Genomic DNA, 26,624 nt, shown 5'->3' with positions numbered 1-26,624 from the left:
TGCTACTGGTTTGCACCTATTGTCTGCCTGCCTAGAGGACTGGTCTGCAGCTGCTGAGTCGTATTTGGTGTTTGCTATGGGACTGAACTGCTGAGCAAGAAGATCAAGATCACCCCAAAGAACTATTGCTGAATAGGTCCACTTCCCCCACATCCTAGTAACTTTTCTCTCCCACTACCTCTGTTGAGTGGTGGGCTAGAGGAAAGGTTAAATCCTTATTAAATGTAGATTTCAAAAAAATGTATGCCTACAAGACCCTATTACTGAGGACACCATACACTAAGTTCATATAACAAGGAGAAAGCAAGTTGAAACTCACCTGGAAGTCACAGCCTACTTACTAGCTTTTGTAGTGCTGTAATGTTCCACACTACCAGAAGAGAAAGGCAGTCACAAATGTTATGCAGGTTTGTTCCCTACAAGCTACAACAGTGATCAGCCTGACAAGACATGTCCACTGGTACATTAATGGCATAAATGTTATGGGAGTTACCAACTATGTACCTAAGGCTAGCTACACAAGTTGAAACCATTACCTGTCTGTGTTATTATGAACCATAACCTGTGGCTAGACAGGTCATAGGCCCTAAGGAAGAATCTAATACAATTACTCTGCTAAATGGACATAGTATTAAACCAACCCCTAATGACTTATCATTATACCCACAAATTACTGCATTAGTCATTCTTCATCAGAGGAGCTTCTTCATCCAGTAAATGTTAATTAACAAAAACACCCACAACTGACCAAGGTACACAATAAAAGACTGGAACTCTCAGGTCTAAACAGAACATCTATATTTCACTCCCTTTACCCAAGACTCTCCTGAGTATGGCAGAATTGGCAGGTGGACTGAGGACACAGAAAGATTGCAAAGGTACAAGAAGCCTATAGAACACCAAATGAATGGGACCAGAAAAGAAAATCCTCTCGTCACATAATACTCAAAACACTAAACACACAGAACAAAGAAAGAATATTAAAAACTGAAAGGGAAAAGGGCCAAGTAACATACAAAGGTAGACCTATCAGAATTACACAAGACTTCTCAACAGAGACTATGAAAGCCAGAAGAAACTGGTCAGAGGTCATGCAGACTCTAAGAGAACACAAATGCCAGCCCAGACTACTATACCCAGAGAAACTCTCAATCAACATAGATGGAGAAACCAAAATATTCCAGGACAAAACCAAATTTAAACAGTATCTGTCTGCCAATCCAGCCCTACAGAGGATCCTAGAAGGAAAATTCCAACACAAGGAAGGTACCTGCACCAAAGAAAGGACAAGATATTAAGCATCTCACTACAAAGCCAAAAGGAGGGAAACACAAGCACATAAAGCCACCTTCAAAAATAAACATATCAGGAGCCAACAGCCATCTCTCTTTAATATCTCTGAATATTAATGGACTCGACTCACCTATAAAAAGACATAAGCTAACAGACTAGATATGAAAACAAGATCCAGCGTTTTGCTGCATACAAGAAACACACCTCAATAACAAAGACATGCACTATTTCAGAGTAAAAAGGATGGAAAAAGGTCTTCCAAGCAAATGGTCCCTGGAAACAAGCAGGAGTCACCATCCTAATATCCAATAAAATAGACTTTCAACCAAAAGTTATCAAGCATGATGAAAAAGGATACTTCATATTCATCAAGAGGAAAATCCACCAAGAGAAAGTCTCAGTTCTGAACATCTAATGCCCCAAATGCAAAAGCACACACATTCATAAAAGAAACTTTACTAAAGCTCAAAACACACATTGAACCCCACACAATAGTAGTGGGAGACTTCAACACCCCACTCTCACCAATAGACAGGTCATTGAAACAGAAACTAAACAGACACAGTGAAACTAAGAGAGGTTATGAACCAAATGGATTTAATGCTGGGCATGGTGGCTAACGCCTTTAATCCCAGCACTCAGGAGGCAGAGGCAGGTGGATGTCTAAGTTCAAGGCCAGCCTGATCTACAAAGTGAGTTCCAGGACAGCCAAGGCTATACAGAGAAACCCTGTCTCACAAAACAACAACAACAACAAAAAACAACAACAAAAAACAACAACAAAAACAAACAGACAAACAAACCAGATATCTACAGAACATTTCACCCTAAAACAAAGGAATACACCTTCTTCTTAGCACCTCATGGCACCTTCTTCAAAATCAACCATATAATTGGTCACAAAACATCCCTCAACCGATATAAGAAGATTGAAACAATACAATGCATCCTATTAGACCACCATGGCCTAAGGCTGGTCTTCAAGAACAGCAAAAACTACAGAAAGCCCATATACACGTGGAAACTGAACAACTCTTTACTCAATGATAACTTGGTCAGGGAAGAAATAAAGAAATTTAAGACTTCTTGGAATTTAATTAAAATGTTGGCACATCATACCCAAACTTATGGAACACACTGAAAGGAATGCTAAGAGAACAGTTCATAGCACTAAGTGCCCTGGTAAAGAAACTGGAGAGATCTTACACTAACAACTTAACAGCATACCAGAGAGCTCTAGAACAAAAAGAAGCAAACTCAGGCAAGAGGAGTAGAAGGCAGGAAATAGTCAAACTCAGAGCTGAAATCAACCAAATAGAAACAAAGAAAACAATACAAAGAATCAACAAAGCCAGAAGCTGGTTCTTTGAGAGAATCAACAGGATAAATAAACCCCTAGCCAAACTAATTAATGGGCTGAGAGGCAGTATCCAAATTAACAAAATCAGAAAAGAAAAGGGAGACATAACAACAGAAATGGAGGGAATTTTAAAAATCCATCAGATCCTACTATAAAAGCCTATACTCAACAAAGCTGGAAAAATCTAGATGAAATGGATAGTTTTCTAGACAGATACCACATACCAAAGTTAAATCAAGAGCAGGTAAACTATCTAAACAGGCCCATATCACACAAAGAAATAGAAGTCATTAAAAACCTCCCAACCAAAAAAAGCACAGGGCCAGATGGATTTATTGCAGAATTTTACCAGACATTCGAAGAAGACGTGATACCAATTTTCCTCAAACTATTCCATAAAATAGAAAGAAAAGGAACACTACCTAGCTTGTTCTATGAAGCCACAATTACTCTGATACCTAAACCACACAAGGACCCAATCAAAAAAGAGAACTTCAGACCGGTCTCACTTATGAATATAGATGCAAAAATACTCAATAAAATTCTTGCAAACCGAATCCAAGAACACATCAAAACCATCATTCACCACAATCAAGTAGGCTTCATCCCAGGAATTCAAGGTTGGCTTAATATATGAAAATCCATTAACTTAATCCACTATATAAACAAACCCAAAGAAAAATATCACACAATCATCTCCTTAGATACAGAAAAAGCATTTGGCAAAATACACCACCACTTCATATTAAAAGTATTGGAGAAATCAAGATTTCAAGGCCCATACCTAAATATAATCAAAGCAATTTACTGCAAACCAAAAGCCAATATCAAATTAAATGAAAACATACTTGAAGCAATCCCACTGAAATTGGGGACAAGACAAGGATACCCACTACCCACACATCTATTCAATATAGTACTCAAAATGATGGATAAAATAATAAGACAACAAAAAGAGATCGATCAAGGGGATACAAAATGGTAAAAAAGAAATAAAGGTATCACTATTTGCAGATGATATGATAGTATGCATAAGCGACCCCAAAAATTCTACCAGAGAACTTCTCCAGCTGATAAACAACTTCTGCAAAGTGGACAGATATAAAATTAACTCAAATAAATCAGTAGCCTTCCTTTACACAAATGATAAACAGTCTGTGAAAGAAATTAGGGAAACAACTCCCTTCACAATAGCCACAAAAATATAAAATATCTTGGGGTAACTCTAACCAAACAAGTGAAAGAAGCCTATTTGATAGTGGTAAATGATGGTTTTGATGTGTTCTTGGATTCAGTTTCAAGTCTCTCAAGAAGAAATCAAAGATTTCAGAAAATGGAGAGATCTCCCATGCTCATGGATTGGCAGAGTTAACATAGTAAAAATGGCCATCCTACCAAAGGCCATCTACAGACTCGATGCAATCCCCATCAAAATCCCAACACAGTTCTTCAGAGACAAAAAAAGAGCAATTCTCAAAATCATCTGGAAAGGCAAAACAAAACAAACCAGAATAGCGAAAACAATACTTTTCTTCTTCTTCTTCTTCTTCTTCTTCTTCTTCTTCTTCTTCTTCTTCTTCTTCTTCTTCTTCTTCTTCTTCTCCTTCTTCTCCTTCTTCTCCTTCTTCTCCTTCTTCTCCTTCTTCTCCTTCTTCTCCTTCTTCTCCTTCTTCTCCTTCTTTCTTCTTTTTCTTCTTTTTCTTCTTCTTCCTTTTTTTTTTCTTCGAGACAGGGTTTCTCTGAATAGCCCTGGCTGTCCTGGAACTCACTTTGTAGACCACGCTGGCCTCGAACTCAGAAATCTTCCTGCCTCTGCCTCCTGAGTGCTGGGATAAAAGACGTGTGCCACTATGCCCGGTGCGAAAACAATTCTTAACAATAAAAGAACGGCCGGGGGCAGGGGAATCACCATCCCTGACCTCAAGCTTTACTACAGAGCAATAGTGATAAAAATTGCTTGGTATTGGTACAGAGACAGACACTTTGATCAATAGAATAGAATGAAGACCCAGAAATAAAACCACACACTTTCAGACACTTAATCTTTGACAAAGAAGCCAAAAATATGCAATGAAAAAAAAATAAAAGAAAGCATCTTCAGTAAATGGTGCTGGTCTACCTGGCTGTCTGTATGGAGAAAAATAGAAATAGACCCATATTTTTCACCTTGCCAAAGCTCAAGTCCACGTGGATCAAGGACCTCAACATAAAACCAGATACATTGACTCTAATAGAAGAGAAAGTGGGAAAGAGCCTCGAACTCATTAGCACAGGGGGAAATTTCCTAAACAGAATTCCAATGGTCCATGCTCTAAGATCAAGAATTGATAAATCAGACCTCATGAGACTGGAAAGATTCTGTAAAGCAAAGGACGTAGTCAATAAGACAAATCACCAACCTACAGATTGGGGGAAAAAAACTTCACTAACCCCACATCCAATAGGGGGCTAATATCCAAAGTATATAAAGAACTCAAGAAGCTAATCACCAAAAAAAAAAAAAAAAAAAAAAAAAAAAACAACAAATAACCTAGTCAAAAAAATGGGATATAGAACTAAACCGAGAATTCTCAACTGAGGAATCTCGAATGTCTGAGAAGCACCTAAAGAAATGTCCTTAGTGATCAGAGAAATGCAAATCAAAACGATCCTGAGATTCCACCTTACACCAATCAGAATGGTTAAGATCAAAACCACAGGTGAAAACACATGCTGGAGAGGATGTGGAGAAAGGGGAGCACTCCTCCATTGCTGGTGGGATTGCAAACTGGTAAAACCAATCTGGAAATCAATCTAGACGCTCCTCAGATAATTGGAAATAGATCTACCTGAAATTCTTGGGCATATACTCAACAGATGCACCACCATGCCACAGGGCACAAGTTCCACTATGTTCATAGTTGCCTTATTTGTGATAACCAGAAGCTGGAAACAATCTAGATGTCCCATGACAGAAGAATGGATACAGAAAATGTGGTTCGTTTACTACTATTCAGCTATTAAGAATGAGGACATCTTGACTTTTGCAGGCAAATGGATAGAACTAGAAAATATCATCCTGAGTGAGGTAACTCAGACCCAAAAGTACACGCATGGTATGTACTCAGTAATAAGTGAATGTCAGCCAAAAAAAAAAAAAAAAGTACAGAATATTCAAGATACAGTCCACAGAACTCAAAAAGGTCAACAAGCTGAAGGGCCCAAATGAGGACACCTCAGTCCCATTTGGGAAGGAGAAAAGAAAGCAATCACAAGTGGGGTGAGAAGGAGGGACCTAGAAGGGAAAGTGGACAAGGAGGTTGGAGGAGGGAGTCGAGGTAGGTGGAGAGGGGAACCTGATCTTGTATTGGGTGAGGGAAAAGGACTGACGCCCCCAAGACCAGAAGAACTGAAGCCCCCAAGACCAGAAGAACTGAAGCTCCCAGAACCAGAAGAAAGAATGGAAACAGGCAACCTTGGGAGAAATGAGGTTGTGGGGGGCTCCAGAGTGCACCAAAGACCTAGGAGGTGAGAGAATCAAAAGAACGGACCTTAGATGAAATGCCCAACAGTAGGGAGAGGGAACTTATAGAGCCCACCTCCAACGGGAAGACAGGACATCAAATGAGGGAGAGGGGGGCCATCCACAATCACAACTCTGACCCATAATTGTTCCAGTCTGAAAGAATTGCAGTGATGGAAATGGAGAGGATCCTGAGGAAAAGAAGGTCCAGCAACAAGCCCAAAGTGGGATCTAGCTCAAAGGGAGATCCTAAGACCTGACACTATTACTGAAGCTATGGAGCACCCACAAAAAGGGGCCTAGCTTGACCGAAGAACTCCAGAAGACCCAACAAGCAGCTGAAAGAGTCAGATGCAGATATTTGCACCCAACCAATGGGTAGAAACAGCTGATCTTTGTTGTTGAATTATGGAAGGCTGAAAGAAGCTGAGGAGAAGGGCAATCCTGTAGGAGAACCAGTAGTCTCAATTAATCTGGACCTCCAAGATCTCTCAAACACTGGACCACCAAAAAGACAGCATACACCATCTGATATGAGGCCCCCAACACACATGCAGTAGAGGACTGCCAGATCTGTGTTCATTCAGAGATGATGCACCTAACCCTCAAGAGACTGGAGGCCCCAGGGAGTTTAGATGTCAGTGGGATTAGGGGTGGGGATATCCACGTGGAAACAGGGAGATGGGGAGGAGGTATGGGAGGTTGGACAGTCAGAGGGTAGGAATAAAATATAGGGTGTAAAATAAATAAATAAGCCAGGCAGTGGTGGTGCACACCTTTAACCCCAGCACTCGGGAAGCAGAAGCAGACAGATTCTGAGTTCGAGGCCAGCCTGGTCTACAGAGAGAGTTTCAGAACAGCCAGGGCTATACAGAGAAATCCTGTCTCAAAAACATACAAACAAACTTACAAAAACCAAAAATAAATAAATAAATATAAAATAAAATAAATTAAAAATAAAAACAACTCAAAAAAAGCAATAGGTGGTAGATAATTACAAGGAAACACAGATTTCTGGACACAGATGCACAGTTGTACATAATGGGTTCACAATAGATAAGACAGCATGCCCCAATCCCTGATGTTTGCTAACCTGACAGCCTTAGCCTAGGGTTTCCAGGCCAAGGGGAGATCTTGTCTTTAAAAAGGTTGGTCAACTTGATTGTATCTGGAATGAACTACAATCTGAAAGATCCTGACAGGATGTAAAAGGTCACAGAAGCCCTGAAACTGGCAAAATAGATTTCATTGTTAGTAGAAGTAGCTTCACTGATTTAGAAAAATAGAGGTGCACAATGCTCTGGCCGCTCCTTGAACCTGTGTGTCTGCCAATGTTCTAACCAGGTGTGTGCCCACTGCTGCACCTCACTGCCAGGTGTTTGTGATAATGGTTGCTGGGATAGAGTCGAAAAATCTCCCCAGCAACCACAGCCGGGCCAATCCGGAGTTGCTACACCTGCACCAGACTCTTTCCTTGTACCCCTCCCATACCCATTTCTTGAGAATAGACATTGTTTAGATCTGGAAATCCCCTACTCCCCGCTTCTCCTTTCCCCCCGAGGGCGACTCCTTTACCCCTGCGTGGGATATGAGTCGTTCCCAGAGCTCTGGCTTTCCCCGAATAAAGCCTCATGTGGGCACACACCTGGATTAAAGAACAGTCAGAACATTGGCAGACACACGGGTTCAAGGAGCAGCCAGAGCATTGGGCACCTCTATTTTTCTAAATCAGTGAAGCTACTTCTACTAACAATGAAATCTATTTTGCCAATTTCAGGGCTTCTGTGACCTTTTACATTCTGTCAGGATCTTTCAGATTGTAGTTCATTCCAGATATAGTCAAGTTGACCAAGCTTGGTCTCTAGTGAGTTCTTGGGGGTTCACTATTGTCCCGAGGCTTGAGTGAGGGGCTCCTCTCGGGGTCTTTCAAATCCAGAATTGGAAGGTTCACCCGTGATCCTAAACTTGAGGGGGGAAATACAAGTTTCTCACCTGGATCTGGGCATGGAGATCTAGAGGCATAGTGGCCATGAAATGAGGTAGTACACGCCTTTAATCCCAGGAGACTGAGGCAAGGAGATCACTGAGTTCAAGGTCATCTGGTACAAAGCAAATCCCAGATCTGGGCGTGGTGGCGCACACCTTTAATCTGGGCCACATCTTCTGCTGAAGACCTATATAAGGACATTGGAAGAAGGAAGATTCTCTATTCTTTGCCTGTTTGCCTTGTAGGACAGAGCATCTGCTAGATCCTTGGCTTTCCCTTCACAGCTGCTGCTGGCCGTTGTTGGAGAGCTGACTTGGAAGGTGAAGCTTATTGTTGAAGATGGCAGACCCAGATGTTCTCACTGAAGTTCCCGCGGCATTGAAGCGGCTAGCCAAGTATGTCGTCCGGGGCTTTTATGGTATTGAGCATGTCTTGGCCTTGGACATCTTGATCCGGAACCCCTGTGTAAAAGAAGAGGACATGCTGGAGCTGCTCAAGTTTGATCGGAAGCAACTTCGATCCGTTTTGAATACTTTAAAGGGAGACAAGTTCGTCAAATGCAGAATGAGGGCAGAGACTGCTGCAGATGGGAAGACCACCCGCCATAACTACTACTTCATCAATTACCGCACTCTTGTTAACGTAGTGAAATATAAGCTGGACCACATGAGAAGGAGGATTGAAATGGATGAGAGAAGTTCCACCAGTCAGGCTTCCTTCAAATGTCCTGTCTGCTGCAGCACTTTCACTGACCTAGATGCTAATCGGCTGTTTGAACCTACGACAGGAACTTTCTGCTGCACCTTTTGCCACACAGAGGTAGAAGAAAATGAACCAGCAATGCCCAAAAAAGATGCTCGCGCGCTTTTGGCAAGATTTAATGAACAAATTGAGCCCATTTATGCATTGCTTCGAGAGACAGAGGATGTCAACTTGGCCTACGCAATACTTGAACCAGAACCCATGGCAATCCCAGCCCTGAAGCTGAGCAAGGACCGAGCAGCAACTGCTGCTGGAGCTGCTGGCCTGGCAGGTGGATGTCACCGGGAGGCACAGACCAACAAAGCCCCCTCCTATGCGGATTTGTATACTCAGAATGTTGTCATCAACACGGATGACCAAGATGTTATGCATCACACCTCGCTGGAAGGGAAAGCTGCCAAACAGAGACCCGTTTGGTTGAGAGAGAGCACGGTCCCAGGGGCGTACAGTTCTGAAGAGAGGAAGGAAGGTGGCATGGATGTGGACACAGTTCAGGAGCGCAAGCAAGCCCGCACAAGGCCTGATGACAATGAGGTGGTCATGCGCGTTCTACTCATTCATGAGAAAAAGACTTCTTCGGCGACCACAGCTGGCTCGGTGGGAGCAGCGGCTCTGGCGAGGGCTGCTAATAACAGTGACTCTGAGAGTGAGACCAGTGAGTCGGACGACGGCTTTCCACCCCGGCCAGCAGCTGCCGCTCCTCCTCATCGCCATGAAGATGAGGAAGACGAAGAGTTTGAGGAAGTAGCAGGTGACCCCACTGTTATGGTGGCTGGCTATCCATTTTCCTTCAGTGAAGTTAGCCAGCGGCCAGAGCTGGTAGCCCAGATGACACCAGAAGAGAAGGAAGCATACATAGCCATAAGTCAGCGCGTTTTTCGGGATCTCTTTGAGTGAGCTTTCCCTGCTTTTTCCTGCCGTTAGCCCATTTCAGAGAGAAACTTCCCATCAAGTGCTTAAGGGCCTTCCCACCTCTTTATGTAAAGCACCTGTTAATCTAATACAGACGCATAGTAAGAGAAAATGATTTTATTTATTTATTTATTTATTTTTACTGTAAGGAACATCCCAGAAAGGTAGAAAGGTTATATTCAGTTCCCTCTTATTACTAAAGTATTAATATCTTTCTCTATTTCCTTATCTATTTTTTCCTTTTCCCTTTTAAGACATATTTTTCTCACCCTGACTAAAATGTTCCTGTCTCTTCAGAACCCTACTTTGGATTAAACATCCCCTAGTCTTGTAGCTGCACTGTGGTCAGGCATTTGAGACAATTCCTTATATTCCTGTCAACCAAAGCAGCTTACCAAGAAACAGACCACTGCTTAGGGGAACACCCAAACATGTCACCTTCCTCAAAACTGAGTGGGGTCCACTCTCCTAGGAGTACAGGAGAAAGGGGTGCCTGAATCTTAGGGTTGTGTGTAAACTAGAATCCATGTCTGTAGAAGGCATAAGGCTGGTAGATTGTTTCATTTTCATAGACCTTTTGAGCTATACTTTAGGTGACAGATAACAAAGCAGGTTAGGTAAGGAGTCTCCAGTGTTGAAGAACAGAGCACTGGGAACTGTGCCTTAGAGCTGCCTCAGAGCAATTTGGAAGTCTCAGATTTAAAGCTGAGACTGGCCCCACTTCCCCCACTTCCCCCACTTATTCCGTAGACCTATGCTAGTGCTCTGAATTGAAGAGCCTTTCCAGTCCAGAGCAGTAGAGAAGTGCTGATTGCCCAGCTCTCCTCACTCTTCCAAAGGTCATCAAAGCCTTTATTTGTCTCTCTTTCAAACATTCAGTGCCTCTACTGTGTTGTTGAGCATTGTAACCTCAAGGAATGTAGTCATTAGCATGGTGTTATTCCTGAAGGCACAACTTTCAAAATAAAGGTTTTCATATAAGGTCTACAACAATTAATTTTTATAGTATTTTCCCTTACATTGTGACGTTTAGTTATCAATTTGTTGTATATGTGTGAAGCTAAGAACAAAGAATCTGAGCCTGGTGTAACGAGATGACATTGTTGCCTGGTTGTTGGATGACTGAACATTGACAGTCTACTTACTGCAGGTCAAAGCTGGTTAACTTCTAGCTCTAACTTCTTGGAGCACAACTAGAATGAGCACTCTCCCCATTGAAAGATGTTAGAGGCTTCTGACTGGCCATCATCTAAGAGCATAGGTGTAATTCTATGTGATTTAAACTTTTTTTGGCAATGCATTGCCTTAAGAAAACCTTTTTATGTATTTATATTAAATTCACAAACTGTTAAACTTTAAAGTTTTGTTTTTTAAACTTTCATGGTTGTAGAAAGATGTTAATTTGTAAAACATTAATTTTAAAACTATGCTCTTTGTTGCATTTTATCTCAGATTGTATTATAATTATAATTATAAATGTATTAACAAAGGCACTCATTTCTCATTAAAGCTGCATTTGAAATAGAAAAAAAAAAAAAAGACAGCATGCCCAAGGCCTGTGCAGGATCAGGTCAGACAAACTTTCTTAATGAAAAGGGGAAGTGAGCTCAAAGTCCCAGGCCTAGCTAAGGAGATATAGAGAGAGTTAGTAGCTGCTGGGGACAGAGAGTCAGTTTTCCTTAAGGGTGCAGCCCCTGGTGAGTAGACCACCCTCCAGTGAGATCCATACATCCAAGACTATATGGACAGCATGAGCTATACTTGATATGTTAACAAAAGAAAAAAGACATTAAATTGGGATGAGTCTGAGAGGAGCTGTGGAGGCTACAAGAAAATACATTGTATGAAATTCTGAAAAATCTAATAAAAATGAGAAAAGTAAAAAATTGATGTGACTTGAATATGATATAAACATTGCAAATAGCTCAGCTGAAAGAAGATTTTCGATTGGTTACTTTATTTACCTTTCAAATGTAATCCCACTTCCCAATTTCTCCTCCACAAACCCCCTATCACATCCTCTCTCCCCCTGGTTCTATTAGGGTGCTCCCCTACCCATCCACCCACTCCCATCTCACCACCCTAGCATTCCCCTACACTGGGGCATGGAGCCTCCACGGGACCAAGGGCTGCCCTTCCCATTGGTGCCAAATAAGGCAATCTTCTGGTACATATGACAGCTGTTTTTTTTTTTTTTCTAAACAAAGAAATAACACCAGCTGCAAAAATCCCAAGAAGTTGACATAAGAAACAAAAAGAGCCAAGACATAACTCCTCCAAAAATTACTAATCCCTCAATAATAGCATCTAATGAGTGAGTTATATACAATTCCAGACAGAAAACTCAAAAGAATAATTGTAAGTATGTTCAAAGAAAACTTAAGCTCATTATTGAGAACACAGATAGCTAAGTGAAATAAAGAGATAGGAAGTCTAAAAGAGGAATTTGACAAAAAAGAAAAAAAATACAGTACATTAAACAAAAAGGCTCTATAGAAAGTCCTAGCAACAGAATGGATCAAGGAAGAACAAAACCTCGGAGATTAAAGACTGGGTGGGGAAACTGGGGCAACCAAACAAGGGCAAAAATAAAAGCATAGGAAGTTACCAGTGGGGATTCTAAGATATTTGTGTGTAGTGGCTATTCCTGGTTGTCAACTTGACTATATCTGGAATGAACTATAATCCAGAATTGGAGGGCTCACCTGTGATCCAGATCTTGAGACTGGCAGACACAAGTTTCTGACCTGGATCTGGGCATGGAGATCTTGAGGCCTAGTGGCCATAAAAAGCTTAGGCTCAGGTGAGGTAATACACACCTTTAATCCCAGGGGAACTGAGGCAAGGAGATCATTGAGTTCAAGGTCAGCCTGGACCAAGCAAGTCCCAGATCCAGGAGTGGTGGCACACACCTTTAATCTTGGACACACCTTCTGCTGGCCGTCTACATAAGGATATTGGAAGTAGGAAGATTCATTCTTCTTTGCCTGCTTGCTTTGTGGGACTGAGCAATTGTTAGATCCTTGGACTTCCACAGCTGCGGCTGACCATCCAGACACAGGAGGCACTTAGGGCATCAAACAGCTTCAGCCAGAGACAAACTGCCACTTGTCATATTATAATCAAAACACAAGACACAGAGGGGTGGTGGTGGTGCACACCTTTAATCCCAGCACTTGGGAGGCGGAGTAAGGCGGATTTCTGAGTTTGAGGCCAGCCTGGTCTACTGAGTTCCAGGACAGCCATGGCTATACAGAGAAACCCTGTCTCGAAAAAACAAGAAAGAAAGAAAGAAAGAAAGAAAGAAAGAAAGAAAGAAAGAAAGAAAGAAAGAAAGAAAGAAAGAAAGAAAGAAATCTCCCAGCTGAGAAACAGTCTAGGGACGCTTGGTACACGGAAGAGTTGTATAAGACCTTCAAAGAGAAACTAGTACCAATATTTCTCAAAATATAAAATAGAATATGAAGGAACCATCTAAATTCATTGTGAAATTCCAATATTACCCTGATTCCAAGACCAGATAAAGACACGCCAAAAAAGAAACTTGCATAACAATTTTCCTGACTAACATAAACACAAAAATTCTCAACAAAGTAGTTAACAAATAGAATTCAAATTTTTCCTACCTCTCAAGTTTGCCTGTTTCCATTCTTTCTGCTGGCCCTCAGGGCTTCAGTTCCGTACCCAGCCCCCAATACCTGATCATGTTACCCGGCTTCCCATGCCTATTCCCTCTTCCACCCAGGTCCCTTCCTTCCTCTGCCCCTTGTGGTTGCTTTCTTCTCCCTCCCAAGTGGGACTGAGGCATCCTCACTTGGGTTCTTTGGCTTGTTAACCTTCTTGAGTCCTTGTAGGCTGTGCCCTGGATATTCTGTACTTTTTTTTGGCTAATATCCACTTATTAGTAAGTACATACCATGCATGTCCTTTTGGGTCTGAGTAAACTTGCCCAGGATAATATTTTCTAGTTCCATCCATTTGCCTGCAAAACTCATGATGTCCTCGTTCTTTTTTTTTTTCTTTGTTTTTCTTTTTTTGGTTTTTCGAGACAGGGTTTCTCTGTGTAGCCCTGGCTGTCCTGAAACTCACTCTGTAGACCAGGCTGGCCTTGGACTCAGAAATTTGCCTGCCACTGCCTCCCAAGTGCTGGGATTAAAGGCGTGTACCACCACGCCCGGCAATAAGATGTCCTCGTTCTTAATATCTGACTGTGTAAATGAACCACATTTTCTGCATCCATTCATCCATTGTGGGAGGAGGAGGGACCCTCTAGAATGTACCAGAGACCTGGGAGGTAAGAGACTCTCAGGACTCAAAGGGAGGGACCTTGGATGAAGTGCTCTACAGTGGGGAGGGGGAACTTGTAAAGCTTTCCTCCAGTGGAAGGACAGGACATCAAGTGGAGGTGTGGGGTTGCCATCCCACAATCAAAAGCTCTGACCCAGAATTTTCCTGCCTGAAGGAACTGCAGGTACAAAAATGAAGAAGAGCATGAGAGAAAGGAGGTCCAGCAACAGGCCCAAATTGGGATCCAGCTCAAGGGGAGGCCCAGGGCCCTGACACTGTTACTGATGCTGTGGTGTGCTTGCAAACTGGAGCCTAGCATGGCTGCCTTCTGAGAGGTCCAACAGAGTCAGAGGCAGATTCTAGCACCCAACCAATGGACGGAAGCCAGGGACCCCTGTGGTTGAATTGGGGAAAAACTGGAAGAAGCTGAGGAGGAGGGCAGCATGGGAAGACCAGCAGTCTCAACTGACCTGGACCCCTGAGATCTCTCTGACACGGAGCCACCAACCAGACAGCATACACCAGCTGTGATGTGAGGTCCCCAACACATGTACAGCAGAGGACTGACTGGTCTGGCCTCAGTGAGAGAAGATGTGCCTAACCCTAGAGAGACTTGAGGCCCCAGGGAGTAAGGAGGATTGGTGGGGTGGGGGTGAGGGGTGATGACATCCTCTTGGAGATGGGGGGTAAGGGAAGAAGATATGGGATGGGTAGCAGACCAGGAGAGGGGGGGATGAAGTCTGGACTGCAAAAACAGGATTAAAGAATAAAAAAATTAATTAATTTAAAAAATACAAAAATTTCTTCTAGAGATCATTCCTCATATCCAAGTTGACATTTCCAGAAACACAGGGATGATTCAATTTATATAAATAAATAAATAGATAAATAAAAATTATAAATTACATAAATTGATTCAAGGACAGAAACCACGTGGTCATCTTCACAGGCACAAAAGAGGCTTTTGGGGGTGGGGGATGGGAGTGGACTTTGAGGAGTGGAGGTGGGGGAAATTGCAGTCAAGATGTAACCTTTGTAAAGAATAAAAAATTTTTAAATTAAAAAAAGAAAGAAAATTAATGCACAAAAATCAGTAGTCTAACTTTAACCCAGGAATGAGGGCGCCTTCTGCAGTGGACTTCCCTCAGGACTGACCTGGCTGCCCTTGGCTTTCATGCCTCCATATAAGTTTTTAAATTATTTTTCCTGTGTCTATGAAGAATGGCTTTGTGATTCTTCACAGAAGATATTTAATACAATAATCTATAGTAATTGTCTTAAATCTGTAGATTGCTTTTGGTAAGATGGCCATTTTCATGATACTAATTCTTCTAATGAGTGAGCAGAGTGTTTCTTTCTGTCTTCTAGTGTCTCCTTAATTTCTTTCTTCATTGTCTTGAAATTTTCATTTAATTTCCTTTATTAGGTTTATTTCTAGATATTGAATTGTTTGTATGTGGCTATGGTGGGTGGGATTATTTCTCTGATTTCTTTATTTGTGGATTTGCCATTGGTACATATGAAGGGTACCCACTCTTGTATGATAATTTCATATCCTGCAGCTTTGCTGAACGTGTTTATCAGCTCTAAGGGGTTGTTTGTTTGTTTGTTTGTTTGTGGAGCCTTTAGGGCCTCTTGTATATATAACCATGTCATCTGCAAAAGGGGACACTTCAGGTTCTTCTTTTCCCACTTGCTTCTCTTGTTGTTTGGACGTAAGTCTTCAAGCCCTGTATTGAATAGCCATGCAGAGAGTACCCCTGTGTAATGTTCCAAGTCATGGATTGACATGCCTTGGAGGCCTTTCTCTATTTAGTATTATAATAGCCACAGGTTTGTCATATATACCCTTTATTACATGGTGGCATCCTAGTCCGTTCGTCACTGTGACCATGGATATGGGATGTTTTTTCAAAAGCTTTTTCAACATCTACTGAGATGATCCTATGGTTTCTGCCTCTTTATTTCACCAATGTGATTAATTTTTTTATTTGTTTATTTATTTATTTATTTATTTATTTATTTATTTATTTATTATGTCAAACCATCCCTACATTGCTGGAATAATTGGAATCCAATTTGGTCATGCTGAATGATCTTTTTGATACCATGTTGAATTCAGCTTCAGGATATTTTATTAATGAATTTTGTATTTATGTTCATCAAGATCATTCTGTGATTTACTTCTTTGTGCGTGTGATGTCTTTACCCGACTTCCACATCAAAGCAACACTAGCTTTATAAAGAGTTTGTGAAGTCAACTTTATATGCCCCAGTACAGGGGAATGCCAGGAGTGGGTGGGTAGGGGAGCAGGGCGGAGGGAGGGTATAGGGAACTTTTGGGATAGCATTTGAAATGTATATAAAGAAAATATCTAATAAATAAATAAATAATTTTAAGAAAAGAATTTGTGAAGTCTTCTTTGCGTTTCTATTTCTTTTGGAATCTGCTGAAATACCTCCCTTTTCAACTCTCATTTTATTTATTTGGATCTTCTTCCTTCTTTTACTTAGCTTGACTAAGAAGTTTGTTGGTTTTATTTATTTCTTGAATAAGTCAGTCTTCATGTCATTAATTCTTTGTAATTTTTTATTCCTATCTTGTTAATTTCAGCCCCAATTTCGATGATTTTTCCCATCTACCATTTAGAGGTCTGGCTTGTCCATATTCTCCTGAGGCCTTAAGGTGTTCCATTACATTACTGTTATCTATTCACTTGAGAGCTCTCCAATACTTTCTTCTTTTTTTAGGCATAATTTTATTCAAGGAACAAAGTATTTGATATTAAAATATATAAAACCAAAATACCTAAATAAATTATTGAATATTGGAATATTACATAGCCAAGAATTGGTTGACTTATTTTTTATTTGTTTGTTTTTGTTTTCTTTTTTTTTAATTAGGTGCTTTTCTCATTTACATTTCCAATGCTATCCCAAAAGTCCCCCATACCCTCCCCCCCACTCCCCTACCCACCCACTCCCACTTTTTGGCCCTGGCGTTCACCTGTACTGGGGCATATAAAGTTTGCAAGTCCAATGGGCCTCTCTTTCCAGTGATGGCCAACTAGGCCATCTTTTGATACATATGCAGCTAGAATCAAGAGCTCCGGGGTACTGGTTAGTTCATAACGTTATTCCACATATAGGATTGCAGATCCCTTCAGCTCCTTGGGTATTTTCTCTAGCTCCTCCATTGGGGGCCCTGTGATCCATCCAATAGCTGACTGTGAGCATCCACTTATGTGTTTGCTAGGCCCCGGCGTAGTCTCACAAGAGACAGCTATATCAGGGTCCTTTCAGCAAAATCTTGCTAGTCTATGCAATGGTGTCAGCATTTGGAGGCTGATTATGGGATGGATCCCTGGATATGGCAATCTCTAGATGGTCCATCCTTTTGTCTCAGCTCCAAACTTTGTCTCTGTAACTTCTTCCATGGGTGTTTTGTTCCCAATTCTAAGAAGGGGCAAAATGTCCACACTTTGGTCTTTGTTCTTCTTGAGTTTCATGTGTTTTGCAAATTGTAACTTATATCTTGGGTATTCTAAGTTTCTGGGCTAATATCCACTTATCAGTGAGTACATATCATTTGAGTTCTTTTGTGTTTGGGTTACCTAACTCAGGATAATGCCCTCCAGGTCCAACCATTTGCCTAGGAATTTCATAAATTTATTCTTTTTAATAGCTGAGTAGTACTCCATTGTGTAAAAGTACCACATTTTTTATATCCATTCCTCTGTTGAGGGGCATCTGGGTTCTTTCCAGCTTCTGGTATAAGGTTGCTATGAACATAGTGGAGCATGTTTCTTTCTTACTAGTTGGAACATCTTCTGGATATATGCCCAGGAGAGGTATTGCGGGACCCTCCAGTAGTACCATGCCCAATTTTCTGAGGAACCGCCAGACTGATTTCCAGAGTGGTTGTACAAGCTTGCAATCCCACCAACAATGAAGGAGTGTTCCTCTTTCTCCACATCCTTGCCAGCATCTGCTGTCACCTGAATTTTTTATCTTAGCCATTCTGACTGGTATGAGATGGAATCTCAGGGTTGTTTTGATTTGCATTTCCCTGATGATTAAGGATGATGAACATTTTTTCAGGTGTTTCTCAGCCATTTGGTATTCCTCAGTTGAGAAATCTTCGTTTAGCTCTGAGCCCCGTTTTTTAATGGGGTTATTTGATCTTCTGGAGTCCACCTTCGTGAATTCTTTATATATATTGGATATTAGTCCTCTATCTGATTTAGGATAGGTAAAGATCCTTTCCCAATCTGTTGGTGGCCTTTTTGTCTTATTGACGGTGTCTTGCTTTACAGAAGCTTTGCAGTTTCATGAGGTCCCATTTGTCAATTCTCGATCTTACAGCACAAGCCTTTGCTGTTCTATTCAGGAATTTTTCCCCTGTGCCAATATCTTCGAGGCTTTCCCACACTTTCTCCTCTATAAGTTTCAGTGTCTCTGGTTTTATGTGGAGCTCCTTGATCCACTTAGATTTGACCTTAGTACAAGGAGACAGGAATGGATCAATTCGCATTCTTCTACATGATAACCACCAGTTGTGCCAGCACCATTTGTTGAAAATGCTGTCTTTTTTCCACTGGATGGTTTTAGCTCCCTTGTCGAAGATCAAGTGACCATAGGTGTGTGGGTTCATTTCTGGGTCTTCAATTCTATTCCATTGGTCTACTTGTCTGTCACTATACCAGTACCATGCAGTTTTTATCACAATTGCTCTGTAGTAAAGCTTTAGGTCAGGCATGGTGATTCCCCCAGAGGTTCTTTTATCCTTGAGAAGAGTTTTTGCTATCCTAGGTTTTTTGTTATTCCAGATGAATTTGCAGATTGCTCTTTCTAATTCATTGAAGAATTGAGTTGGAATTTTGATGGGGACATTGAATCTGTAGATTGCTTTTGGCAAGATAGCCATTTTTTTTTTAAATTTGGCTCATATGATTTTTTTTTAAAGATTTATTTATTATATGTAAGTACACTGTAGCTGTCTTCAGACACTCCAGAAGAGGGCGCCAGATCTCGTTACGGATGGTTGTGAGCCACCATGTGGTTGCTGGGATTTGAACTCTGAACCTTCGGAAGAGCAGTCGGGTGCTCTTACCCACTGAGCCATCTCACCAGTCCAAGATAGCCATTTTTACAATGTTGATCCTGCCAATCCATGAGCATGGGAGATCTTTCCATCTTCTGAGATCTTCTTTAATTTCTTTCTTCAGAGACTTGAAGTTCTTATCATACAGATCTTTCACTTCCTTAGTTACAGTCACGCCAAGGTATTTTATATTATTTGTGACTATTGAGAAGGGTGTTGTTTCCCTAATTTCTTTTTCAGCCTGTTTATCCTTTGTGTAGAGAAAGGCCATTGCCTTGTTTGAGTTAATTTTATATCCAGCTACTTCACTGAAGCTGTTTATCAGGTTTAGGAGTTCTTTGGTGGAATTTTTAGGGTCACTTATATATACTATCATATCATCTGCAAAAAGTGATATTTTGACTTCTTCTTTTCCAATTTGTATCCCCTTGATCTCCTTTTATTGTCAAATTGCTCTGGCTAGGACTTCAAGTACAATGTTGAATAGGTAGGGAGAAAGTTGAATAGGCAGCCTTGTCTAGTCCCTGATTTTAGTGGGATTGCTTCCAGCTTCTCACCATTTACTTTGATGTTGGCTACTGGTTTGCTGTAGATTGCTTTTATCATGTTTAGGTATGGGCCTTGAATTCCTGATCTTTCCAAGACTAGACATTCCTCATGATCATGAGACTGCTTTGATTGTGACCCACAGATTTTGATTTGCTATGTTTTCATTTTCATTCAATTTTAGGAAAATGTCTTATTCCATCCTTGACTTCTTCAGTGTCCTGAATGTGATTAAATAGTGTCTCATTTAATCTACATGCATTTGTATACTTTCTGTCATTTTTGAGCTGTTTATATCTGAGCTCATTCCATTATTGTCAGAAAGCTCCATTTGCTTGGAATACCTTTTCCACCCTTTCACCCTGAAGTGATGTTAGTATGCGGGCTCTAGGGATCTACACTCGGGCTGTCATGCTTGCAGATCCACTAATGCGTCTGCTCAACCTAGAAGATCTGCATATTCAAAAACATAAATAAAACTAACAAATGTCTTAGTCAAGTTAAGTAAAAGAAGGAGAAAGAAGATCCAAGAGCTTATTAAATGTTCAATTTGATTAAATTTGATTACCTGCCAAATCAAGATGGAGAACATTTTATCCTCCCCAATTTTCCCATCCTTTTTATTGTTATAAAGCATGAAGTTTGCCATTTTAGCCACTATTACTTGCTATCTTATGTTGTGTGTTTGTACACGTGTATATGGTATATATCTTTGCACATATATTGGCACACATATGTGCAGGTACACAAGCATGTGTATATACATGCATGTAGAAGACAGAGGTTGATTTCAGGTACTATCTCAATCACTCCCCACTTTATTTACTAAGACAGGGTTTCTTTCTAATCCAGAGCTCACCAGGTAAGCCAGCATATTAATGTTGATACAATTCACCAAACTTAATAGTAAAATTTTAATTTTACTCATGACAATGGAGTGCTTAATTATATGAGAATTTTATCATATTCAGGTTCATATATCCACCACCTCAGTTAATATGTAGGGAAACTCTATCACTAGAAGTCTGAATCCCTCATGTTGCTCTTTCCTAGCTAGAGCAATCCATGCACATCTTTTAATAATAACTCTAAATATTACTTGTCTCAATTCCCTCAATAAAAAGACACAGACTAGCAGACTGAATGAAAGCAGAATCCATCTTTTTGCTGCCTCCAAGAAACACATCTCATCACCTAAAACAAACATCATATTTTGACTATATTTTGTCTTAAGATACTTCATTGAAACCAGACCTCAGGATATAAGCCTGTACTCCCAACTACTATGTAGGCTAAAGCAGGAGGACTACAAGTTTAAGGACAGCCAAAGCAACCTAGGGAGACCATGTCTCAAAATGAAAGGTTAAATGGGGGCTGGTGGCATAGCCCAGTGGGAGAGTAGTTGCCTGGCATGAGAGAGGCTGGAGGCCAATCTCCAGAACTGAAAAAAGAAGAGAGAGGTTTTATTGATAATTTATCTCTCTTTCTCTCTCCCCATATACCCTCTCTCACACACACACACACACACACACACACACACACACCACATGCACACCCACATAAACCCGCTCACTCATGCACATACACACATGATTGAATCTTGAAGAGTATGGGTCGTCGTGTGTGTGTGTGTGTTAAAGAGAGGTGGGGGAGGAAGGCAGGGACAAGGTCATGTGACATTTTGTTGCTACTCCATAACTGTATGTTGCATGTATGGAGGTCAGGGAACAAGTTTTGAAGTCAGTTCTTCTTTTCTCCTGGTTTCTAAGGTAGGATCTCTCTGGCTTCTGCACTACTACACCAGGCTGACCAGCCCATGAGATGCTGGCCAGTATTCTGTCTCCACTTCCCATCCCTCCAATAGGAATGCTAGGGTTAACTGTGCACCACCATGTTTAGGTTTTTACATGGGTTCTGGAGATGGAGCTTGAGAACAGGCTTGCACAGCCAGCACATTTATCAGCCGAGTCTTCTTCCACACCAGACTGTCCTTTTAACCCAATGGTTCTCAACCTGTGGGTCATAACCTCTTCGGCAAACCTCTGTCTTCAAACATATTTACATTATCATTCATAGCAGTAGCAAAATTATAGTTATGAAGTAGCAACAAAAATAATGTTATGTTTGGGGGTCACCACAACATGAGGATCTGTACTAAAAGATCTCAGAAATAGGAAGGTTGAGACCCACTGTTAATCCTGTGTGTGTGTGTGTGTGTGTGTGTGTGTGTGTGTGTGCTTGCTTGCCAAGTAATACCTCCTCTTACTGTGTATTATCTGTGCCCTGGTATCATGCAGTCTCCTAGAGGTGTTTGTTTGGATGCTTACTTAGCAACCTTGTTCTTGCTTCGTGTTAGCAGTATTGTTTTCACACTCTAATACCAAGAATAATAATTTTTATGAAGTGTCTTCTCATCACCTAAGCTGTTTCCTCTCAGTTTTTCATTTTGTTGTACCTATTTCTTCTTTCACCTTCTATGTTAGAATCTTCTGATGTCTAGTAAGTGCTGCCTGATCATATTTAAGAGTGGGCCAACAAAGGTGATTAGACGTTCTCGGGGCATACTTGTTGAATCAGAGCATCCTTGTGGGCTGACTGTTAATCAGAGCTATTTAGCTGGGCACACTTTAGCTGGCATTGTCCACCAGTCTTTCTTTTTTATTTCGTCAGACTCCTGAGAGGGGTTTGTTTCTGGCCGCAGCATCATGGCTGTAACCTGTAGGCAAACCATGGGTAAGTCAGTGTCTCGGCAGCCACTGTGAAGACGCCCTTCCATTTCCAGTGTGACATCCCAGCTTGTAACAGCTCTTACTATCTTACTTCAGGAACAGACCTTCAGCTCTACTTTACTCTCTCTAAAATTACTAAGCTGTGCACTTTTGTTGAGCTGGGAAAGAAAAAGTCATCTGGCCCACAGAGTGAGAAGCCCTGGGATTGGCTGTTTCATAACAGACTTTTGGCCAATTTCTTTTTACTTTATTACCATAAGCCCAGCCCCACTCTAACCTTCACTTACAGAATGATCTATTAGATTCCAGAGGTTTTTGAAGAGGATTCTTTGGTGAATTCTGGGTAAGATTGCATCCTTGCCTGGACCTCCCCATTATCAGGTTAAGAATCATTTTTCGTATGTACTAAGCCATTTCCTGGACTCCCCTCTGCTTTCCAGGCTCTCTATGTTTGTGCATTCATGCCCTTTATGAAATGAAGGAATTTCTTTTTTATTTTTAACCAGTACATAAGAATTGTTCATGAAGTATTTTCAGGGTACAATGTGGTATTTTGATCCATACATATATAATGTGTTGGGTAAAATAGTAAATTCATTATTTCAAATATTTACCATTTCTTTGTATTGGGAACATACAAAGTCCCTCTTTTGCATACACTGCAGCAGACTGTAAGTTATCTTTAATCACACACACACACACACACACACACACATTGTGCTATTTATAGAATACTAGAACTCTCCTGCCATTTGGTGGGATGTCAAGAAATGGCCACTAATGGCCATTCCAGTTGCTGATGCCCGGGCCTCTTTATTTCCCTGTCCAGCACAGCTCTCAGGATGGGTTTTGTGTCCATCAAGCAGCACTCTTGTCTGGGCGTCTGGAGCATGAGGATATGTGTGACTTTGTGTTTTTCTGGACACAGCCCAAGCTGAAAGACTCTCATGTCTAAGTGTTTCTTCTTTTCTACATTTTTATGTCTCTTAAGAGCCTGGAACTTTTTCTAAGGACAGGAAATAATAGGAGCTAAATTATAAGAGCATTTTCCCAACCAATTCAATCTGAGACATAATAATAATAATGATAATAATAATAATATTAAAACATTTGTGACTTTAGGACTCAGAGGAAAAGCATCATTTGCCCTGCAGAATTAAGTTACTTGCATTCTGTTTCCTAGGAAACCTTTGATAAAAAATGTTCTTTCTCAATGCTGAGCTGTTTATGAGGCTCTTAGAAATGGCCATGTTCTCCTGTATTGTCATAATTATTTTGTGTTTGCCTGTTTTCCTTTCTTATAGCATTGAGTCCCTGTTTAGGCTAGGAATTGTATGTTACTCATTTTTATCTTCCCCTACCCATTACCATCTTGACAAAAGCTGGTCTTAAAAAACCTTTCAGAAAAGAATACATGAGAAATGGCAGGATTCCCAACAAGGAAACTGCAGGACTGCGTCTAACTTCCTATTACTCTGTAGCGCCTTGCCCAGCACTGTGTGTGTGTGTGTGTGTGTGTGTGTGTGTGTGTGTGTGTGTGTGTGTTAGGTAAGAAGATAAACTGCAGAATCTTAAAGCAATAGCTAGAACAACAGAGACAGAGCGTGGTCTCCTCCTTGTGTTCCTGATGAGACTGTCTTTAGCTACAGCAATGCTATCTATAGATTAAAGAAACAAAGGCACTTTAAAAGAATTACTGGACTAGAAAGCTAACTGTGACAGCATGATTAAGAATAAAGAACAAATACTAAGCACTGGTGAAAAGAATGTGTTCTAAACTCAAGCTGCCTGAGTTCCACTGGCATATAGCAGCTGTGCGACTTTAAGGGCTCACAAGCAGAGACAACTCAGATGTCCAGGAACCCAGGAGAAGCAGATCACAGCAGTCTCTGGCACACAGTACAGAGTAAATGGTAGGAACTTCTGAAAGGGGCGAAGAACAGACTTTTAAACCACCAATGTAATATTTACAAGCCCTGATCATATTGAGTCCCAGGGGGAACCAATCAGCCCCCATTAACTGCACCTTTGACCCTTCCACAAGGTCTTGGGGACAACACAGTCCCGACAAGATGGATGCTCAGACCACCAGGCTTGCTCTTCTCCAGGACTGTATCTGGTGAGTTCCTATGACTAAGACTCGTGTGATCTCTTTACAGAGATATTTACCTTCTCTGACCCACAACTGGTGATGTTTGATGAATGCCTTGCCTTCAGGTTAAAATGTTGGCTCCTAGGCCTGGAGGCTGTGGCCCCTGCCATGGGCCTCCAGTTGAGAAGTTCTCAGTCTGCATGGTTTCTGTTGCAAAGAGAGACCATTCCTAGCTGGGCAGTGGCGATGCACACCTTTAATCCCAGCAATTGGGAGGCAGAGGCAGGCAGATTTCTGAGTTCGAGACCCAGCATGGTCTACGGAGTGAGTTCCAGGACAGGCAGGGCTTCACAGAGAAATTCTGTCTCTAAAAGCCAAACCAACCAACCAAACAAACAAAACAGAGACCATTCCTAGCCAGAAGACATTTATATAACATCCTTACTCCTTCTCCTTTGGTATGTGGTAATTTTTTGATACCTCCTGCTGTGGACATGAGTTTTGTCCCAGGCCTACGTGGATAAGTTGTCTATTAAGAGAATGAGAAGGTCCAGTTGTGCTGGTTAATATCTGGACTCTCATCTCTTGAGAGGCTAAGCAAGGAAGATCTTGAGTTAAGGCCAACCTAGATGCATATCAAGACTTGTCTGAAGAGGATGGCGAGGGGCCACAGACCTACAGAATCGGCCGCAGCTTACAGCCGCCAGGGCAATGTTCAGAACCTCACAACTGGCCTGAAAAAGATCGGAAACTAGTAGCAGCTCCTAGCCTTCCTGTCCCTGCTCCATCAGTGCCAGCAAAACTGGTGTCAATATCCTTTAATTGCAGTCTTCTGCACAGACTCCTGCTTGTCTGAGCCTGATTTAACAAGCACAAGTCAAATCCCAGTGGTTCTACACGCGAGAGAAACTGGGACCTGAGCTGCTGTGTTCTAAAATTGGATAGTGACTCTGAAACTAGAAATTTACAGCATCCAGAAAAAGTATTCAAAGGGGGCTGGGTAAAGGCTGGGGAGATGGCTTGCTGGGTAAGAGTGCTTGTTCGTTGAGTGTGAGAACGTTGAGTGTGGATCCCCAGCAGCCACATAAAAAATAGAAGGGCATAGTCATGCATGCTTGTAGCCCCGAAAAGGGAAGGGGGCAGAGACAGGTAGATCCTAGGCACTCATTGACCAACTAGCCTCACCTAAATGGTGAGCAGTGAGCTCAGCAAGAAAGATCCTATCTCAAAACAGTAAGACAGAAAATGATTAGCACAGGATTCCAAACGTCATCCTCTGGACTTGGCAAATAAACAAGCGTGCGCGTGTGTGTGCGCGCGCACACACGCGCACGTACACACACACACCATATACAACACATACACACACACACACCCCATATACAACACACACCCCACATCCACATACTATACCACACACACACACACACATACACACTTGAATTTTGCAAAAAGACTAGGCAACTAACAACATGACACTTCATGAAACCAAATCCCCTCTTTCATTTTATTACAAAGCATTTCAAAGATCAAGACTATCATATGCCCACCACCTAAGGTCCCATCTTTCTACACTTGTTTTATCATCTGTGCATCCAGACATCCAAACACCCTTTCTTTTCCATTTCAAGATAAATTTGCAGGCATTACTCTTGGCTGTTAAATTCATAATAAATGAAATATGCAATTTTTTCACTACTTTGTTTTCTTTTTTTTTTTTTAATGTGGAGCATGGAGTGTACGGTGTGCCTGTGTGGAGGTCTGAGACCAATTTTCAGGAACTAGTTGTCTCCTTCCCCATGTGGATCTTGTACCTAGTGAGCCATCCACCAGCCCAAAATATACAAATATACAAATCCTAAACGTACGTTTGCTAAATAAATTATTATAGCATTTTCTTCCAGCCTCCCCCCACAGCCTCTATCCCCACACCAACCCCAAAGACACTCACTGCTCATTTTTCCTTCTGTAGCTATTCAACAAGAGCCCCCTTCATTTTGGCTTTTCGCTAAAACTATGTAGCTACTGCTATTTTCCCAGCTCTTAGAAT

At 41.4% G+C, this 26,624-nt stretch overlaps 1 pseudogene; it reads left to right on the top strand.

Annotated features, from left to right (window-relative positions):
- Positions 1–8,481: 8,481 nt before the first annotated feature.
- Positions 8,482–9,801, top strand: LOC110290322 (general transcription factor IIE subunit 1 pseudogene; annotated as a pseudogene).
- The last annotated feature ends 16,823 nt before the right edge of the window (positions 9,802–26,624 follow it).

This window comes from Mus caroli, unplaced genomic scaffold (assembly GCF_978045245.1).
Source record: "Mus caroli unplaced genomic scaffold, Mus_caroli_1 scaffold_2, whole genome shotgun sequence".
Taxonomy (NCBI): Eukaryota; Metazoa; Chordata; class Mammalia; order Rodentia; family Muridae; genus Mus; species Mus caroli.
This window is presented reverse-complemented; position numbering and strand designations above follow the sequence as displayed.